Here is an 18,094-nt window from a genome sequence, read left to right as displayed (position 1 = left end):
TTAATATCTTCGTGCAGCCTCAAATCTGCAATTACAGTTTGCTATCACCCTTCTGAAGGTCCTTATTTGAACTTTGAAAGACAAAACTGAATATAACTTTTCTCTGCTAAACAGCTTTAGTGAGACTATATCTTATCCTTTGTCGCCATCTAATGACAGAAGAGAGACATTGCAGGCATAATATAAATTACATTCAACAGCGTTTATGAACATTGTTCCACACCCTACAGCCTACAGCAATGCATGGTGAGAGTTGTAGTTTTACAACAGCTGGAGGGCCGCAGGTTGAGCATCCCTGGCCTATAACATCCTAATACTGGGAGTTGGAGTTTTGTCCTACTGTATCCACATCCATGTAATGTTCACTGATGCCCTACAATCTGGGCATGTTGGGAGTTGTAGTTCTCTCCTCTTATAATATCCACTGATGCTGTATAATAACAGTCTGGTAATGCTGGGGATTGTAGTTCTCTCCTCTTATACTCTCTCCCGAGCCCCAATGCATACGGCCCAATTATCTAAGTCGACCAACCGACCCCTAAGCTCGCTATAGCTATACAGCTATACAGCAGCACCTACCTCTCCCAGGTGACGTCTGATGTAGATCTTCTCTGTCATCATCTTCTCCATTCCGTCCGGACAACTTCTCTCAGCCGCTCCTCATCTCTACAGAGTGTGACACACAGACATCTTAGTTCCTCATTTTTCTGTACCCCCAAATACTATCCTGAAGAAAAATTAGTGCCCCCATAGTAATAGTGCTCCTCATAGTCCCACCAATAGTAAGTCCCTTCTAGAATGCCCTCATTAGTAATACTGCCCCCTACAGTGCCCCCAACTGTGATAATGCTCCCCAAGAGTGCCCCCATTAGTTAAAGAGCCCTCCAGTATTAATAATGCCTTACAGAGCCCCTAGTAGAAATAAGGCCCCCCTATTGTTCCCCCAGTCGTAATAAAGCTATCTACTGACCGCTCAGTAGTAATAAGACCCCCACAGTGCTGTTAGTAGAAATAATGTGGATCTATAAGTCCCTCCTATAGAGCCCCCAGTAGTAATAAGAATGCCTAATGTCTCCTGGATTAAAAATTCTCCCACAGTGCCCCCAGTATTTATAATGCCCCCTACTGTTATAATGCTCACCCTGAAGTGCCCCAGTATTTATATCGCCGCCTACTGTTATAATGCTCGCCCAGAAGCCCTCCCATTATTTATAATGCCCCCTGCAGTGCCCCCTGTAGTTATATTCCTCTGTTTACTGTCCTCAAAAATTATAATTCCTCAGCCCCTCTACCATACAGTCTCATGTAAATAACATTATTTCCCTTCTCCGCCATAGAGTGCCATGTAAATACCATCACACCATCTCTCCAGCCCCCTCCAATATACAGTCCCATGTAAATAACATCCCTTTCTATCTATAGCCCCCTCTAAAATACAATCCCATATAAATAACATCACACTATCTCTACTGGCCCCCTCATTATACAGTCCCACGTAAATAATATTACCCCCTGCCCAGCCGCCTTCAACATACAGTCCCACGTAAATAACATTCCCCCTACTCAGCCGCCTTCAACATACAGTCTCATGTAAACAACATAACCCCTCCCCAGCCACCCCAACAGGCAGTCCCATGTAAATCACATTACTCCTCAACATTCAGTCCCATGTAAATAATATCCCTCCCTCCCACAGCCACCTTTAACATATAGTCCCATGTAAATAACATCACTCCACCCCACTGTCCCATGTAAATAACTTCCCTCCCTTCAGCCCTAACATACAGTCCCAGTTTAATAACTACAACTCCCAGCATGGCTCTGCCTCTCACACTGAGTAATTTACCCCTTCACTTACCTCTCCTCACCACAGCTTCTTCCCAGGACTTCTCCTCACTGCTGAGCTGTCCTCTCCTGCACTGGTCACATGACGGTGACATCATGGCCCCCGAGGCCCCAAATGTTTTAACCTAGCAACACCCCTGTCAACTTGTGTTCCATAATAACAGCCTAGACATGCTGGGAGTTGTAGTTCTCGCCTCTTTTACCCCTCCATGTATTGCCCACTAATTGTCACCTGTTTCTCACCTGTTGCAGCAGTCTGTTCCGACAGAGAACAGTCTGATGGATGGAGCTAAATGGATCTGGCATTGATGAAGCTTCCCGGAATACCCACCGGCCCCATTGTACCCAGAGAGCTCTAGCAGGCCGTACTCTGCCGAAACAGTTGGCTGGAACTACTGTCAAACAGTGTGACACAGGCCTAAACTGGTCATGATGAGATTTGTAGTTCTCCTATGACTATTATGATGTTCTACAGCAGCTGAGGTGTATATTAGGCTATGTTCGCATCTGCGCTAGTGACGTTCGCTGTTCTGCTGTGTCATAGGAGCACAACAACGAAAATCAAGGTATTGCCGATTCTGGCGCATCCGGACATGGGGGCCCAATTCAGATTCTTGCTATGGGGCCCAATGATTTTTATGTATGCCCAATTCAGAGATCAACCTTTAAGTACATTGTATCCACAGGATACATATTTATATGGGTTTCCATGGCATTTCGTGCTACTCCATGACTCTACGTCAGTGTGTGAGGTATAAAAACGTAAGTTTCCTGCAGAGGGTGTGAAAAGGACAGGTACATAAGATGCTCCGGGCATTATGTGTTTACTAGGAACCTGCTGCGAACTGTGGTAAACTTGCACCTGCAGGTTGTCAGCGTCACTTAGTTATGTCAGTCAGGAGGACAGGGCCAAAAAGCGGCTGTAAAAAACTCTGCAAGAATTCAAACAATCCGAGGGAGGGACACGGAGATGCTCTGCAGATCAAAGCTGTGACAGAGGCTCTGCAGATGCCACTTCTATTACACAAAAAGCTATGCAGGTGTTATGGGCAAGTGTTCTGCATACAAAAGGGATGTCATGAAATCACTTGACTGTATATATGATACCCCTGACACAAAAGTCAGTAATAACATAGCATAGATTTTGTTGCCTGACACCTATTGTATGTATTAGCTCAAGCCTAATCACTCAAGATCCCCCTCCTAGTTAGAGAGCAGATACGAAGAGCACCTCTTTCTCTGGAGGATCAGGCACGTCTATGCATCCCAAGGACAACCTATTGATTTTATTGAGAAATGTGTAATGCTTCATTTCCCCTGTGGTGGCGCTGCACAGATTCCCTACTTATTACAGCTGGTGGCTGGTGGCAAGCAGTGAGACATCCTATAATCAGCTTGGGTGAAAAATGATTATGAACCCCCATTTTGCAGCACCTCTCTGAATTGGATAATAGAAGGGACTATAGAAACATATAGCACCAAATATTTATAAAACTTGAAATTCATAAATCGGGGCTAATATGCAGATAGCGACCAGATGGACACTTTCTGAAACAGTTTAGTAAATTTAGTAAATTAAAGGGGTTGGCCCATCTCATTAGGGTATGCCGCCAATGTCTGATAGGTGGGAGAGGTGAGAGGTGGGACCCGCACGGAGCCGGCAAAGTGGAGGAGAGTAAACTGCTCAAGTGCACTGCCCATCATTCATTTCTATGAGACTGAAAAAAATAGACGAGCACTGGCTTGGTTGTTTCCTTGGCCCCATATAAGTGAATGGAGCAGAGGCCATGCTTGCGCGGTGCACTTTCGATTAAGTTCTACGGGCACTACCATAGAAATGAATGTAGGGCGGCCGCACATGCTTGGTCCGCTCTCTTTCACTTTATGGGCTCTGTTCTAGAGATAGGTGAGGGTCCCAGAGATTGGTGGCATATCCTAGCAATTCATAGGCTGTGTTTGGTCTTGCAGCTCTGCGCCATTCACTTGGAGGGAGCTGCGTTGCAATACCAGAAAGATCCTATGAGGGAAGCTGTTTAGAAGAAGAGAGCAGCCATGTTGTCCTAATCTCAGGCATCCTCTTTGATGAACAGATCATGCCTCATTACTTTATAGGGTATTTAACTTTCAGTCATAATAAATCTGATGTAATTCAGCTAAAAGGTCTTTATTCCGACAACTGTTTATTTTTCTACCCAACCTCCAAGAAAAAAGCTTTTTATAATAGCATCTTATTTTTTAATTAGATTTTCATTCCATGTTATTAGATCGTTTTCAAGTAACCATAAATTTGCCCAATGTCCACAGGGGATTTTAAATGGGGTTTGAGCTAAATATTTTGACAGGTCTATCCTTTTAACACGTAGAACTCGTGGCTGAGTGACTCTCACATTATAACCTTACCTGGTAATTAATTTCACTGCTCCATATAATCTCCATTAAAAGAAAATCTGAAATGTATCAAGTTTTTTTGGTACCATAATAGTTTCTATTACTGTACATACGTGTCCATCTGTACCCCCTATTACTTTCAGATTTTCTCCTCTTATTACTCCTATTTCTCCTCCTATTACTACTTGTAACCTCTCCCTATATCTCCTCTTATTACTTCATATTACTTCTCCCTATATCTCCTCCTATTACTACATATAGCCTCTCTCTATATCTCCTCCTATTACTCCATATAGCCTCTCTCTATATCTCCTCCTATTACTCCATATAGCCTCTCTCTATATCTCCTCCTATTACTGCATATAACTTCTCCCTATATCTCCTCCTATTACTCCATATAGCCTCTCTCTATATCTCCTCCTATTACTCCATATAGCCTCTCTATATCTCCTCCTATTACTCCATATAACTTCTCTTTATATCTCCTCCTATTACTCCATATAACCTTTCCCTATATCTCCTATTACTCCATATAACCTCTCCCTATATCTCCTCCTATTACTCCATATAACCTCTCCCTATATCTCCTCCTATTACTCCATATAACCTCTCCCTATATCTCCTCCTATTACTCCATATAAACTCTCCTATATCTCCTATCACTCCATATAACCTCTCCCTATATCTCCTCCTATTACTCCATATAACCTCTTCCTATATCTCCTCCTATTACTCCATATAACCTCTCCCTATATATCCTCCTATTAAACCATATAACCTCTCTCTATATCTCCTCCTATTCCTATTACTTCATATGACCTCTCCCTATATCTCCCCCTATTACTCCATATAACCTCTCCCTATATCTCCTCCTATTACTCCATATAACTTCTCCCTATATATCCTCCTATTAAACCATATAACCTCTCTCTATATCTCCTCCTATTACTTCATATGACCTCTCCCTATATCACCCCCTATTACTCCATATAACCTCTCCCTATATCTCCTCCTATTACTCCATATAACTTCTCCCTATATCTCCTACCATTACTCCATATAACCTCTCCCTATATCTCCTCCTATTTCTCCATATAACCTCTCTCTATATCTCCTCCTATTACTTCATATGACCTCTCCCTATATCTCCTCCTATTACTCCATATAACCTCTCCCTATATCTCCTCCTATTAATCTATATAACCTCTCCCTATATCTCCTACCATTACTCCATATAACCTCTCCCTATATCTCCTCCTATTTCTCCATATAACATCTTCCTGTATCTCCTCCTATTTCTCCATATAACCCCTCTCTCTATCTCCTCCTATTTCTCCATATAACTTCTCTCTCTATGTTCTCTTATTACTCCATATAACCTCTCCTTTATCTCCTCCTATTACTCCATATAACCTCTCCATATATCTCCTCATATTACACCATATAACCTCTTCCTATATCTCCTTCTATTACTCCATATAACATCTCCATATAACCTCTTCCTATATCTGTTACTCCATCTAACATCTCCCTATATCCCCACCTAATATGTAACTTTCCGTATATCTCCTCCTATTACTCCATATACCCTCTTCGTATATCTCCTTCTATTACTCCATATAATCTCTTCCTATAACTCCTCTTAGTACTACATATAACCTCTCCCTATATCTCCTCCTATTACTCCATATAAACTCTCTATATCTCCTCCTGTTACTCCGTATAACATCTCCCTATAACTCCTCTTAGTACTTCATATAATCTCAATTTCTCCTCCTGTTACTCCATATGTAGGGCATAGGTACTGCAGAATAACCTGGCCTGTGCTTGAAAAGTATTCTGCTTGTGTTTCACATGTGGGATGTTGTATATAGCATATGTGATACAGCATAACTGGAACATAGTCTTCCCTCCTCTGGAAGTTTTTATACCACTTGTTCACGGATTTTATGCCCTGTGATCTTTGGCGGGGTATGAACTTTGATGTGGATAATGGCAGAGGGGGTGTGATTGCAGGAGGGGACATATGCTTTTCATATATAGTATTATGGCGAGGGAGACCCCATACAGCTTGGCTTAGTATTGGAACCTTATTGTTATTTTTTCTTCATCTCCAAGATCTTTAGAAATCAATGTGCATATTAGCATGCTGTTTTATTTTCTCTCAGTCCATTAAGACAGGGCATTTTGCAGACTCATACTTATAAGACATTGGATCTGAAAATTCATCTTAGTTGAAATCCTTTCGTCTTCCGCCTCCTTCAAAGATTAGTTACCTAGGCTGTGGTATTTACCAGTGCTGGAGGTGCCTTCATGTTTCAGCACCCTATTAGTGCTACTCTCCAGGCTTCGTATTGATGAGCTGTTTAAAGGACTATAAAACCTAACGTACGGTACATTGGGCTTTATAATTAAGAGATGTTAATATCGGTCACACATATATATGTAAATGTCCTTGAAGTTCTCATAACTAGAGGTAAGTGAGATAAAGTGAGATACAGTGGTAATCATGGGGCAGATATTTTCCTGGACTTTCTGTTAGTAATTTTCAAATTGAAAAGGGGCAGCATATAAAAAGAGAATACAATCAAAATTATGTTTATTCAATGTGGTAGCTTAAAGGGCTTGTCTACTTTCTTTCGTAAGGGTCCAATGACAATGAGCTGGCCACAATTTGGATTCCCAGCATAAAGCTATAATGTTTAGGGAGACTTGACTGACAATAAGTGTTTCTTGCAGTGCCACCATAGGGGAAATAAAGCATGGGACAATTCAAATTGAGCCCTACTAGCCAATATGTCTAGTTTAATAGGACCACTTTAATAGGCAGTGTATATATGATAAAATTCTTTAAATGATCTCCCGTCAACTTTTAAGAAGCTGGTGTTCTCTCGCAGTAGAAGCTGTTTTGGAAGCTGTTCAGATAATATTTTGTCTTATTTGTTTGCTTCCACATTTTAGGAAGAATTTACCCAAACTTGGAGTTTCACTTTGAGTTTGGCTGTGTAAAGTCCATAATGTTTTCTATGTAGCCTATATTTTTGTGGCACCTCATATTACACAGGTTTATGTATACACTATAGATGTTTATAGGATGAGTAAACATATTTTCGGGTTACGCTGAGTGTATGGATAACAATTATTGAAATGGCGAATGGCTTGTCTAGATGTATAAAAGAGACGGTGGGTGTCACATTTGAGCTACAGACATTTTGGTTGACCATTGGCAAGATCAACACATGGATTGTGGCAGCTCAATTACTCACAATCTATTCCATAAACATCTGTAACTGCTTGACAAATAATCTGACATCTACATTCCTGCCCACCCATGATGGAAGGTTTCATTATGTAACATCACAGTTTGTATAACTTTATTCCCTAGAAAGTTACAGACTTACCACTAAGATATCAGTGTTGTCCTGTTTATGGGGAACAGAACAGTGGAGCTAGATATATATGTTTGAATTCGATTCATACATGTAGACCTTCTACTTCAAAACTGACCCAGTAAATGTAGGAGTCTGTAAAAGCTATATGGAACATTTTCATCTTGTGTTGTCTCCATCAGTGTTTCTCAATGTTTGTTAAGTCAAGTCAAGCACCCCCTAGGCAAATGAATTACCTCAGAGTACCCCAAGGCTTTGATCATACCCTGTGCTTCACTTTTAAAGCACAGCATGTGGACATTATAAGTGTAACCTGAGAACAGTGATGACCAGTTTGCAGTGTTCATCAGCGAACACATGCGGGCTGCCATCTTGACTCACATGTCCGGTGATGCACAGGTAAGCCCTTACCTGTGCCTGTGCCACGAACCGGTCTGAAACAAATGCGGTCACCGGCTCGCGGCTCAGGCACAGGTAAGGGCTTCCCTGTGCATCCCCGGCCTTGTGAGTCAAGATGGCAGCCCGCATGTGTTCGTGGGCAAACACTGCGAACTGGCCATCACTGCCTGGGAACATGGCACGTACCTCCTGGGGTACAAGCACCACAGGATTAGACCCTAGCTTCTAGAAAAACATAAACACACAAATAATATTATTTTACTTATTATTATCTTCCTTTATAACAGGACTTACGATTGGGTAGAAGCTACAACATTCAAGTGATTAGTTGCCTATAGAAACCACAAACAGATCTCAATAGGAAAAATTACCTCCTAGTGTCTTTCCCTGTTACCACTCCATCTCAGAGAAGGACAAGTTGACTTATAGCTCATTGGTCGTTTTTCCCACCTCTTTAGAAGTGCATCAAATTTGGTCTGATTCTCTTCTTCCATGTTTGATAATGCTTAAGACAAAACATTACCAAAATTCCCGCCGCTAATGTGGAAGATGTATGAGCCCAACTTTGACAGGCTACATAGTAGCCACAAATGTTCCATGTGTCATGCATCTTTGCTTTGGATTGACTGTGTTTGGGTCAATATTCTTAAGTATTCGCACTTTTCTGCTAGAAATCTTTTAATTGATCTGTTACATTGACATGACCTCCTCTGATTTGATTTCTCATGGAAAACATGTGAATCAGAGAAGTCAAATGGGGGCACCTCACTATTGTGTTGGTCACCTTGAGATTTCTGTTGGTATATTATTGACAATTGATTGATGAGACCCAAACTGGTACTGGGATTAAGCCATTCAGAACCACCAAGAAAGAATTTTTTTTTGATGCTTGCAAATAACCAGGAGTATACTGATTCATATGAAGACATACCCTTGTATCCATGGTTGACATCATTGGCTTTAGTACATGTATTGTATCTGGTATATATGGCTGTTTCATATAAGCAGTAAGCTCTTAGGGATAAGCACAACCATATATTTGAATAGGCAGGGCACAAGGACTGGTGGGAATCAGTAGTGTCCATAAACCTTAGCCCATCTGTTGCCTTATTTAAGCACCAACACTTCACTAAGTATATTAATATAATTTTAGCTTTTATGTGTTTCCCGCAGGGCACATCTGGATGCCCGTTATTACATGTATTACTTTTATTTGTTTATAGGATGTAATTACAATTTTAGAAGCGTGCCGATTCTGCAAAAAAAGAGATTGGAATGTAATAATTTAGAGGAAAGCTTTAGAAAAACTCTAGTTATTTATCTTACTAAAGAAGTTTTTCTTATTTTTTAGTATCTGTGTACCAAACAATAGAGACAGCCAGCAACTAGTCCATTCATATAATCTATTTCCTCATGCCATGGAACCACCACCTTCAGGGTCAGATTAACCCACCAGATACCATATGTTCCTCCAATGACACAGTAACAGGCCCCTAGAATGCCAGTCATTTCGTTTTCCCAAGGTACCCCATTCCAACACTGACTAGATCCTTTTCTCCAGTCTAGGAGTACTTAGATCATGTCTGTCACTCTTTGACCCCAGTATATCACTTTTTAGCGCCTCTTCACTAATTTTTTTTAACCATTATATCACTTTCTAGGAAGAACCTGTACTGACTATATAACAGCTTTCATAGACTTCTAAAAGTCAATTTTTCCATTTTATGCAGTCATACAATGTCTGCCTCCAGATCTCTGCTAGAGGAGCTGTCCAAGTGTGAAAGAAAAAGAGGAGCTGCGGATGTTCTAAAACAACAGAAAAATAGTTGTCACCTCTTTATTCCCCACCAATACAATACACATTCTCTAGCAGTCCGCCACCAGTCTTTGTTTATAGGCTGCTAGCTATGATTTGCTGTACCGTTGATGTCAGTAAGTACAGCACATGACTACTGAGGCCACAGATTGGTTGCAGTGGTCACATACCAATACGGAACATCATGACTTAGCAACCTGTAACCAGAGACCAGTGGGGGACCACCAGATCCATCTGTGCTGGACCAGCAGGGGATTGAAGAAAGGGCACTGGTATTTTTGCAGTCCCTTTTTTCTAAAGCTTCAAACATATAGTCAACTTTAACTAGGCACATTTACCATTTGTGAGTTTCTGGAAACTGGTTAACAACCATTTTGGCTATATAATGGTGTCCATGTTGATTGTTGGGAAATTGTAATCTAAGACCTGACAAAAGTGTAGAAATACTGATACCTTTTTAATTTGTGGATGAATATATCCTTTAACTTAACTGTTCCTGTAACTAATACAATATCCTCATGTAGAAACCACATAAAAGCTCTAACAAGAGGGTATAACGATTTAGTTTATATGTGGAAAAGCTTGTATTCCCAGTAAATAGAGTGCTAAGAATCTAAAACTAATGAAAATGTCCCGGTGTTTCGGTGGAATGTAAACTTAGCATCGGTCTGTGATCCCTTCTTTAAACAGCTACGTTCGGAAAGGCTGAACTGGTGCATGATACGTATCATTCATCATAACAAAAATGCTACACTTAAGAATTAAGAACGAGTGTGGCGTCACTTATTAAGTGTAATGTACAGTGAGGAAATAACTCCTTAGATCTGCTTCTTATGTAGTTGGGTGAACCCAGAAGATGTTAGGGACCTGACTGTAATTCTTCTTTGCAACCCCTGCAGCTACAAACTGTGCTAAAGGGATTTTCCAGAAATATGCACTGAAGGTCAATCATTCACCTTCTCCCTGGCTGTGACGCTCTCCGCTGTGACTGGATCGCGGCACAGCCAGGGATAAGGAGACGCCCATTGAGAAACCCTGGCGTCTCCTCCTCCCTGTACCGATGTCCAGGATTAACATACTGAGCGGGAAAACAGCATGGGAGCACAGCGGAGCGTAGGAGCGATATTTGAAAAAAAATAAAAAAAAACTGGCAGGGTGGCAACATAAGGGGGGGTACCCCGCAAGGAAAGGTATTTATTTAGCTAAACTAAAAAAAAAAAAAATGAAAGGTCCTCTTTAACAGGGGTTTTTCAGTTATAACCCTGTTTTCAAATTAGAAACCCAGGCTGCTGTTAAAAAAAACATACTCACTTTTTGCCAGCCGTACTGTTCTAGCTCCCTCATTTGCGGTCTTCTGGTCCCCATCCTGTAAACCTCCAGACGAACAGGGTTATATGCGCCACTGCAGCCAATGACTGGCTTCAGCGGTGACATATTCCCAAACAGCACATGTCCCAGCAGTGACGTGCCGCTTGGGGAGACTTCACCCCTGAGGCCAGGCATTGGCTGCAGCAGCAAATGTGGCCCCGTACATCTGGCAGTTTTCAGGGATGAGGACTGAAAGTGAGTTAGGACCCAGGGAGGCAGAATGCAGTGGCAGCAGATGAGTATGATTTTATCAATAGGTACAGCAGACTGGGCTTCAAATTTAATGAAGTGAAGTGTAATGAAACTCCTTTAAGGTGGCCATATGCTGGTACTGTTAAGCCGTCTAATGTGTATGGGGGTATCCCAACTCTCTGCTGAGAGAAGACATCAAGGAAAAGAAGGATAAGACATGTTGGATTTCAACATCCCAATGCTTTACTCTCAGGAGATAATCTGGTGACAAAGGTGTCAGTGACTTATACCCCTCTCCCTGTTGAGAACAGTTACTCGCTTGATTGAACCGAGAGGAGCAAGAATAGCTGTCAGTCCGACACGCTATGTAAGCCGTGCACCCACGTTTACCAGTATCAATTCCATAAATAAGATATTTGGTGTCAACTCATGGTTATGGTGGCAGTGGCAAATGCCTTTATAAAATTTTATCCCAAATTCTAGACTGACTCGATTATATAGATATATATATATATTACTGATGTATATATTCCTATATGAAAAGTCTCCTATAAATACTAAAAATTCTTGGGTCTTTTGCAGTTGGAAGCCAGCAGCTGTTATGAGCTCAAGTAGCGCTCTGGGGTGACAATGGGGCCACTAAGAGCTACCAGCGACAGCATTTGTCACTGCTGCTAATACTAGTCCTCTGCTGCTGGGTGGGTGCCAGGTTTTACATCTCATCTCACCCTTGAAGAGAGAAGAAACCCACTTTGTATCAAGGATTCAGGAGATGGATCCTGTACAGGCAGGCTCAGGCGGGTCCATCAGAAGGTCAGCACATAATAAAATGGGATTAGATTTTGCTATAATCAAATGAGATCAGATTTTTACAATATGATAGGACTTCACAGAGCTTCACCCCCTTCTGATCTGCTATATAGTGACCTATTAATAAAATTATACTGCGTTGGTCCGTAAAAGCTTTGCAGTAACATCCTCATGTGTCATTTCTCAATCAATAAACTGGGGAAGCTATGGCTGCTAAATCTATCAGGACCAGTGGTGCGCCCCTCCAGTAGTGACAGGATGCACACCCCTCGGGTCCAATCACTAGTGAGGTCCATATGCGACTGCTAGTGGAGTAGATTAGTCCTGTTTTTTTGAAAGTCCTCTTTGATGAGTGCATGTCTTCAGGAATAGCAGGCATTCAGATCCTGGAGTGTTTATTCTGGAATGGTACTACAGACCTCGACTGATAATTTTCAAGTAAAACATCTTGGTGGTGATTAGGTATCCTCTTATATAGGCAGATTACCTAAGATTGGCCATATTGCAAGTCAAACAGCGCTATGATGGTGGTAGTAGTACTCACAGCACACAGTGGCAGTGCTCACTTTGGCGCTCCCTGGGGTGCGCACAGTCAATGGAGGTTTGTTTTCTTCCCTGAGGACACTCTCTGACTTTTCTGGCTCCTGCCTGATGGTAGTAGGGGTGCCATTGATGTTAGGTGGTTGGCAGGGTGCAGGGCAATGTATGCAAAGTATGGATTGTAACAGCGGCTGCTGTTCCCCTGCTTACCGCCATGGTCCCAGGTGCTGTGTTAAGCGGTGATCTGCTGCCAGTGTTTCCTTTCAGCCCTGGCCACAGCATGCTTGCTGCTTGTTTCCTGCAGCATTTCCTTAAGGGCCGGAGCGCATCACTTCCTGTGTTTTATGGGTTGGATCATATGACCTCGCCAACCAATCCTAGCCATCCTGCACATATATAAGTGGCTCAGCACCCTACCCAGATGCTTCAGTGTCAAGGTCCTTGTGTCCTGCTAAGGTTCCTAATATCCGCTGGTGTTCCTGAATTCGTACTTGTATTCCTGGATTCTGCTACCTGTTTGATTCCTGCCTGCTTTTCTTGGCTCACCTGTTGCTGACCTGGATTGCCGGACCTGTACCTGTGCCACCTGCCCTGACCTATTACCTGTATGACCTCGCCTCTGCCTCATCCTTTGGTCCTGCAGTGTTGCTTCTGGTTATGACTCAGCCTGTTGACAACGCATGTACCTCTGGTACCTTTCTCAGGTACCTCCTGGTCCGCCTGTCACGGATAATGGGGAAGGGGAAAACACCAGATACACACAGAATAACTAGACAACAGTCTAGGCGTCGAAAGCTAAGGAAGAGGGATGGTGACCTCCTAGTAATCCCCAGGCCTTTCCCTAACTCCTGCCAGTATGAGCAGATCCTGATGGTGGAAATGCTTATACGCCGGATACATATGCCCCGCTAAAACTGACGAGCCCTAGGATAGGAAGCAGGAGACGAGACAGCTGGTTCCTTCCCATATGAAGAAACCTGCGTCTCCCTGAGGCCTAGAACCAAAACACACTAGAGAACAACAAACAGAAAAGGCAACTTGTACTTAGCTTTGAGATGTATGGAGAAACAGGAGATCCAAGACAAATAAGCTCTAGCAACTCCAAGATGAAATATCAACCGCATGGTCAGCAGTGTGAGGCGGACCTAAATAATGCCTCATCACAGATAACAAGCAGCACCTGAGGAGAGTTGAGATCCTGCCAAACAACAACATACAAAGAGGAAAACAGAGACACCTGTCAGATACCCTCACGTGCAGCAAGTCTATCCGACCTTCTCACTTCTCTCAGTGGAGGGACCGTGACACCGCCTCGGAAAAGTCTATCCCCACCATCAGGGGTATTGTGAAGATCGAGGGGTTCACTTAGACAACGCCCTTAGAGGAGGTAGGACACGTGGCAATAAACTCTTTTCACAGCAGCAAAGTCTTTATGCCATAAACAAGCAAATACCTTGCTGTCATTACCTTACATAGCCTTTGTGATTCTGGGCCTTCTAAGATGGCTGGTCTCTTTTCTTCATGCAGAAGCTTGCACATGTAGGTCTTGTCTGTAGCTCTGCTAAGACTCACTAATTAATCAGGTAGTGGACCTGGTCCATTAACCCAGTAACCTAACCGGGTCTGCCAGTGTTAACTATATATTTCCCATACTTTGCTATTTGGTAGGCTTAGTGGATATATAAATACGTGCTTTAACAACAAATCACAACATTTAACTCAGCAACATTACATTCATCCTTTTACTGGCACTTAACCCTGTGCAGTATTCCTCTGGGGCACTGCACTCCTGTTACACAAGCAAACAATTGCTGAAATGAAAGGCTGGATGAACAGTTGGTCACTACTTACAATGATATGTGCAGTAGTTAATTTCCATTATGGTCAGCAGCACACCCGCTGCTTACACAGGGCGATACGCTGCAAGATGCAATCATTTTTATGTACACATAAAAGATGCCATCAGCTCTTTCTTTTTTGTTGACTGATTGCTGGGCATTACATAGGGTAATGATTGGCAACGACCTTCTGCAATTGCCATAGTCTGCCCGTGTAACACTGCTTATATCTCACACCTTTTTATGTATCACAAAGGAGGTGTAACGTCAAGCTTCTGGGTTCTAGGACCCCCACCTACCATATACCATTTATAATAGTGGTGCTTTTTTATGTGACAGTGGGGCCTTTGGGCCCCCTAAGGCACAAGGGCTTTGGTGCGGCTGCTCGCTCTGCACCCCATAGAGGCACACCCTTGGCTTTAGTGCAATGCAGACATACTGTACTGTACAACAGCCAGGATACATTGTGACCACAGGTGGTCAGTGACATATCTACCTGCACTAATGGCTCAGCCATCTGTGTGAGGATGCTATTAAGACATGGCCAGTTGGGTGGGGGGGGGGGAGGGGTAAGGATATTGGAAACCACTAAAGTCATTTGCGCATATTTATTACCATGCTGAGTGTGGGAAAAGGGAGCAGCTTGATTATTGGAAAGCTGTCCAGTGTCTCATGGCAAATTGGTCTAGTTTATTAGGAGTCTCAGTCATTAGAAGATGGCTCCCTGACTGGAAAACACTCTTACTAATTGGAAGGACATCAGTCCTGTACCTCCCGCTGTCATGTCACTTTTCTGTTTTATATATATAGACCACTAGTGGACTAGAAAAATATGGCTGCTTTCTTTCAGAGACAGCGCCACTCCTGTTCATGGGTTGTGTCTGATACTGCAGCTCAGCTCTATCGAAATGATTGCGGCCAATCGGCAATACCACATGGAAAGGTTTGGCTCCATTTTTAGAATAGAGCAGCCATGTTTTTCTAATCCTAAACAGACTCTTCAAGGAATTGCTGAACTAGCAATCCCCCTAATGAAACATTAAGATTGGAATTGATGCTTTGTAACCCAAGGCCAAAAGCCTGTAGATTGCCCAGACGTAGGAGACAACAGCTCTGATCTTCTCCTCGTGGGATTCCTGGTGGGTCAAAATTGGAAAGAAGCTTACTTTCGGCTTGTGCGTTTCTCTAATGCTGGATGAGCTCCAAGGTCTTTGAAGTCCTGAAATCCCAAATTCTTTCCCCAGCTGTGGAATATTTCCCATTGAAGGGAGGTGTTGACAAGTTGGAGGTACTGGACATCACCCCCTATAATGCAGTTTCATGGAGGATTTTACTGTATGTGAACAAATGTTTCCTTTTACACTACTATTAGGTGCTTATTCAATGTAGGATACAATTGGCGAACCTAAGACTCCTCCAAAGGCTTATATACTGTGACTATGCTGCAGCTGCTTGTAAGGGAATACTGTCAAATTATCTTCTAATCAGGGCCATTTTAAAGAAAACAGGGCTCTGGACGATAAGCAATGTAGGATCTCCATGATGCTTGCCACCATTAGACAGTTGTTCTTATTCAGGTCCACATAATATCATCATTCTGACATATGCCACCAAGATAATATAATACTGCCACATACAGTATTGTATGACACTGCCATAGAGTACTCAAATCATGCCCACTGAAAGAGCTATCCTAACAATGCTTTTTAACTTCCTTAAAATATGGCAATTGAGTTCCTAAATAATACAACTATGTACCGAAAAATAATGCTGGGTAGTTTTAGATTTCTTCTAGGGTCCATTTCTTTGGCCCAGGAGAAATTGTAATGTCACATTTAGGGAGATCACATAAAGTAGATTTTTTGCGGTGCGGAGGCACAGACAGAAACCCCACGGAAGCACTCGATGTTGCTTCCATGGGGTTCCTTGCCTCCGTTCCGCACCGACCTTCTAAATTGCTGACCGATTCAAGTGAATGGGTCCGCATCTGAGATGCACACACAGTTGGTGCCTGTGTATTGCAGACCAGCTGTTTGCGGGCTGCAATATGGCCACTGCCCGGCCGTGTGCATGAGGACCTTTCACTAGTATACAAACTAAAAACTAACACTATCTGTGGGCAGAGCGGCGCCCAGGGGTCCCCCTGCACTTACTAGTATGCCTGGGCGCCGCTCCGTTTGCCCGGTATAGGCTCCGGTGTCTCAGCTCCGTCTGTTGTACTGGACTGATTTTTTGTAGGAGGCGTGTCCCTTGCTGCAGTGCTGGCCAATCGCAGCGCACAGCTCATAGCCTGGCTACGGAGCGGCGCCCAGGCATACTAGTAAGTGCAGGGGGGCCCCTGGGCGCCGCTCTGCCCACAGATAGAGTTAGTTTTTAGTTTGTATACTAGTGAAAGGTCCTCTTTAACCTGGTGAAAGGTTTCCAATCCATTTAAAGGAGTCTTACAAGAAATGTTTATTGATGATCTATCCTCTGCATGACTTATCCTCTGAATAGGTCACCAGTATCTGATCGGTGGGGGAATGACACTGGGAACCCTCTGCGCGAGCAGCTGTTTGAGAAGGTACCGGAACTCCTGTAAGTTTCTCTCTGCTCACCATGCACAGCGCCGTACATTGTATAATGGCTGTGTTTGGTATCTCGCTCACCCCCATTCACTTCAATGAGACTAAGCTGTGCCTAGGCCACGTGACCGATGAACGTGAGAATACATGGCCTAGGCAAAACTGTGGAGAAGACCGCAGCACTACTGCGAGCACCAGTGCCTTCTCAAACAGCTGATCAGCGGAGTTCACAGGTGACGGACACCTACCAATCAGAAACTGATGGCCAATCCAGAGGATATGTCATCAGTATAAAAATCTTGGAAAACCCCCTTTAAACCATAAAGTGTAATTAATCCATAAAGTACTTGCAGGACACCATGCCCCCTACATATTGTGTGTTACCGATACTGTACGCTACAAGTTGCAGATGAGATGCAGTAAAAGCGGTTGCGGTTTTTACAATGCGCCACGTCCCCAAAGTATAAGCCCAGCTTGATGATGAATATAGAGCTGATGTGCTATGGGTGCACCACTGATAATCACTAATTTTGTGATGAATGATGGTAAGCAATGTCAATACAGCTTAGATATACTCACATGGTTCACAATATCATTTTTTAAAATACAAAATATATTTTGATATAATGACTAATTGCACTTAATGATTGAAATGTATTGTGCTGCATGGATCATATTGCAACTGGGCTGGTATTTGTGCATTGAACATGGAAAAATAAACTGGAATCCCTGGAGAACTGCAATACTCTTGGCTGTATGTGACCCTGGATCAAGGTCGAGGCAGCTGGTACCCATCACTTTCTTTACTAAAGTACTGCTTCCTTCTGCATAGATAATGGATGGAATGCATGGATAGATTAGACAGACAGAAAGATAGATAGATAGATAGATGTAAAAGATAGATAGATAGATAGAATGAAAGATAGATATAAAAGAAAGATAATA

General features: G+C 42.8%; 1 protein-coding gene across 1 annotated transcript in view; it reads left to right on the top strand.

Annotated features, from left to right (window-relative positions):
* Nucleotides 1-18,094, top strand: part of NGFR (nerve growth factor receptor) — an 88,698-nt gene that overhangs the window by 18,885 nt on the left and 51,719 nt on the right. The window lies entirely within an intron of this gene.

This window comes from Bufo gargarizans, chromosome 6 (assembly GCF_014858855.1).
Source record: "Bufo gargarizans isolate SCDJY-AF-19 chromosome 6, ASM1485885v1, whole genome shotgun sequence".
NCBI lineage: Eukaryota > Metazoa > Chordata > Amphibia > Anura > Bufonidae > Bufo > Bufo gargarizans.
This window is presented reverse-complemented; position numbering and strand designations above follow the sequence as displayed.